The following is a 4,491-nucleotide window of genomic DNA, read 5'->3' on the forward strand; positions in this document are numbered from 1 at the left end:
GTTTTTCTCGTTTGGCTACCGGTGTTCTTAATTTTGTGGTGGAAATTTCGTCCTCACCGATTTTCGTCTTGATTCGCTGCCTGAAAAGGTGATTCTTCACCCGTAATATTTTGTCTTCCCCTATTTTCTTGTTACATTTCTCTGATGCAAAGTTGTCACGGTTTGTTGGGTTACATCCTTGGTGGTTATGTTACAATATAAGTGATTCAATAGTATCTTATACGTGTTCATAGTGTTTCCTTGGTTTTAATCGAGGCAATTTTTTTTGTAGATTTATTACCTTGGTCGATTGTGATATTTTGCTCTCTTTATTGCTTCATCGTACCCGTTGTTTGGGCGTCTTCTGTAGCCCTATCTATCATCATAGATCTCGAGTCCTTCGAGAGATGTCTTTATTTATTCATTTAAGTGATGTTTGTGTCCCTTCGAGTTAGCTTGAGGAAGTGTGATGTTTGCTTAATACGCGTCGTGTTCTCTCTCTATTTTATCTCATTGTTCTTTTGTCTGATTATTTTTTGATCGCTTTCCTAACAGAAGATTTTCTTTGCGACTATGATTGTTCGACTTTTTGGATCTTATTATCCTCATACCTGCTATGCCTCCCATATTCTAACCCTTCTACTTATCCATTTGTCATCTTGACCCTTGATCTCAATAAAACACAATTTAACAAATCCCTCTTACCATTGACTAAGCTTATGTGTCCTTTAGATGGTTGCATTGGCGAATGTATGTGACTTCACGCACCTTAACACCAGCAACAATCAGTATTGTCCCCTTTATTGTTTTTCTTCTTCACTTTCTCATTTTGTTTTCTCACCATTTTTTTTCTCTTTTCTCTAAGCTTACTAAGAAGAAGATAAATGGCACCGATCAACACCTAGTTAAAGTCGAAAAAGACTTACTATACAACAAGAATCTAAGAATGATGAACAACGGAGATTAGACATCAATCTGACCCGATACAGTTCACCTATTCTATTCTTCTCGAGATCTTACCTTTCAATTCACCTTAACGGGCTAAACTGTTTGGTAATGAATTGGGTGATGATGCCCCAAATAAGATTGAGTGGGGTCATGATGCGGAAAGGATTAGAGAGGATAAGGATAAAGAGGGGATGAAGAAAAAGAAAGGGGCTAAGAAGAAGAGACCCGATTTGAATAGTGAAGAGGAAGGAAAAAGGATTATGGGGTTGTGAATGAGAAAGAGGAATTGGTGGGTTTATACCCTTTTACCAAGTCTTCTAGTGCAACTTAGAGGAAGACTAAGCAGCATTACGATGAGATTTTTAAGTCTCACGAGTCGAATGCATTGACTTTGGCTCAAGTTGGTCAATTTGTTAATTGCTTGATTGAAGCAAGAAATGAGCTACTACACAAGTCTAAGGTCATTCAACGAATATTCACAATAACGAAGGCCTTATCTTTTAAGGCTGATAGATCTTCCTTTGTTCGCCTACAGCGGCAGATATACAAGCTAGAAATAGAGCAAAAGTGATGGGAAGAGGATGCTTAGGTTGTTGTATTGTGAAGGTTGGAGGAGGAAAGAAAAATAGTGAAGGTGCGCGGCGAATATAAAGACGGGTGAGGGGAGAAGTTTATGTGATTTTGTCGGCAAAAATGCCGATTACGTCGGAGTTGCCTCCCTTCGGCGATTTTGGTCATGAAATAGTGAAATAGGGAGAATTAGATGTATGCAATTTCACTTTTTAAATGCCAAAAATTAATCAAATTGTTACTATTTACATTTTATTAAATAATGTTGGTTAATAATTTATAAAAAATATTTATAAAATAATTATGATATGACATTAATGTATTTAACGTGAATATGGCACGTCAATTATATAAAGAAGAGTGGGCTACGAACATGAATTCATTCATCAAATTATCTGAGAATCACAAATACTAATATTTTAATTTATAATTTATTTGTTATATGTTATATTAACACCTAGTGTTTGACAAATTCGTGAAGTATAATAAAAAATTGATAGAAATATGAATCTGAACTGACTTATGTATATAATAATATATTTGCACCCGACTTCTTTGAGAAAGAATTAACATCTTCCTCCTTCTTTCGTTTCAATTCCTTTTGAATTTTGTTCTATAATATCCACTAATTCCAATATTCTCCCTTTGAATTTACTTTACTACTTGTTTTATTGTTTGATTTAAATTAGGAGTATTTATAATTTAAGAGCGTAACATAAAAAACTATCAAATGACTGTTTATCTAAGCCTCAACAATGATAGTAATATTGCATAATAATCAACTTGTGCTCAATAACATATCAAATATCAATTGTTATCGATGGTCATATATAATTTCAAAATTAAAGAGAAAATGAACTAGGAAGCTATCCATTTATAAGAAAAAAAGGAAAAGGTGCGAAATATTTTTGAACTTTGATCGAAATTGATGTAACAATACCGAACTCTGAAAAGAACCTTTTATCTTCCTGTACTATTTAATAGTGTATGTTAAAAGTATATATGTGCCCACGTGGACATCATAAATATTGCATCATCATAAATAGTAATGTGTCCCCGTGGACACACATATAGCTTTAAAATAAACTATTAAATATTGCATGGGGTAAAAGACTCTCCATAAAGTTTGGTATCGTAACAACAAATTCGGTCAAAATAAGAGTATTTTACAAAACATTTTCTCTAAAAAAAACAAATGCATTTTTTGAAGTTACCTGAAGTTGTCTCGAATTTTCAAAAAGACACATAAACTATGCAAGCGTCCTGTTACCCCCTAAACAATATAATATTATATCATTTTTTTTCTACCTGGCATGGAGAGTGTATGCACTCTCTTAAAGAGCGTGAACAAACAAAAAGAACAAATATAATTTTATTTTTACAAGTACTTTGCTATAAAATATATTTTCTTGTTTTACTTGTTATTTTAACTTTTTCTCCTTATTATTTTTTTCTTTTTCTTTCTTCCTTCTTCTTCAAAAATTCATTGTCATCTTCATTGTAGCTTCTCACATTCAATGTCACTTTTTACCACATCTCCACCTTCCTTTTTTATTATTAGTTTAGCTCTCTTCAATTTTAAAATTAATCTATATATTTTATAACATTTCAATCAATTTGATAACCCATTAGATTTCAAGATGATTAGTAGCTATTATTTAATTTTTAATCCAAATTTTGATTTAACTTTTTCAATTTTTGAAAAATTATGATTGTTTCAAAATTATCATTTCTAGTTTTGGAGTTATATGAAAATGTGATATATTAATTGACGATAATTTCAAAATTTTGTTTTTCTTAGAAAAATAATTAGTTTTGTTATCAATAACTCAACAAAGTCTAGAAAATAGTATAGTTTTGAAAAGAAAAGAAGTTGACCGAAGAAGAAAAAAGAAACAAAATGGAGGGACTCAAGTTGACATTGGGGTGGGTTAAGGTGAGGGTGGGAGGTGAAGAAGAAGAAATAAAAACGAAAGAAAAGGAAAGGAGAGGTAGTTTGAAAGTAGGGGTGGAAGATGATATACGATTTAAAATGAAAGTATAAAATTATAATAAGTCGAAAAGTAAGAAGCACAGAAATAAAGAAAAAGTTAAAATGAAAAAAGAATCATATTTCAAATTAAATTAAGATGTGTCACACAATGATTGGTGTACAATAACACTTGTCATTCAAAATCTCAAATTGATTGAAAAGTATGTAATAATATAAGTTTCAAACTTTTTAGGGGTAATAGAACGCTCGCATAGTTAAAATGTCTATTTAAAAATTTAGGATGACTACATATGTCATTTTAAGTCATTTGTCTTTCATTTATCAAACTTTATATTTTGACCTTCATGCATATCATGTACGTACTATATTATATACTTCATTCGTTTAAAAAAGAATGAACTTATTTCATTTTTAGTATGCTTCAAAAGAATAACCTCTCACTTTTTTTTTGTAACATTTTAATTTATGCTTTCCACGTGACATGTTTAAAGCCACAAGATCAAAAAATAATTTTGTACATTTGACCTAACTTTAATTTAGAACCACAAGATTCAAAAATCTTTTTTATATTCTTAAAACTTCATATTAAGTCAAATCAGGTCATTTTTTGTGAAACATTTTTTCATCAACATAAAAAATATTTTTTATTGAACATCGAGTAAATATTTCTATGTCAAATCATGATATATGATAACATGATTTCTATAGCTAACTAAACCTGGGACTTTATAAAAAAGTGACAGTAAGGTTTCAAAGTAAATGGACGGTGATATAAGTCTTAAGTATTGGGTATAGGTGATAATTATGTGATTAATAGTTAAGGATTGTGGAGTTGTCCTCAAGTTTATAAGTAGACAGTTTGGTCCATTGAATTAAATTAAGGGTAAAAGGGTAAATTGACTAAAATCTAATTTAATCAATTTTGGTGGGAATTAAAACTGGCGGAAACCACATGTAAGTTGTACCAAAAGGGTAAATAAAATATTTCCCCCCACCTTTCG

General features: G+C 30.9%; 1 pseudogene; it reads left to right on the top strand.

Moving 5' to 3' along the window:
- Positions 1–752: 752 nt before the first annotated feature.
- On the top strand, positions 753–1,773 carry LOC114075211 (annotated as a pseudogene).
- The last annotated feature ends 2,718 nt before the right edge of the window (positions 1,774–4,491 follow it).

Source organism: Solanum pennellii, chromosome 1 (genome assembly GCF_001406875.1).
Source record: "Solanum pennellii chromosome 1, SPENNV200".
Taxonomy (NCBI): Eukaryota; Viridiplantae; Streptophyta; class Magnoliopsida; order Solanales; family Solanaceae; genus Solanum; species Solanum pennellii.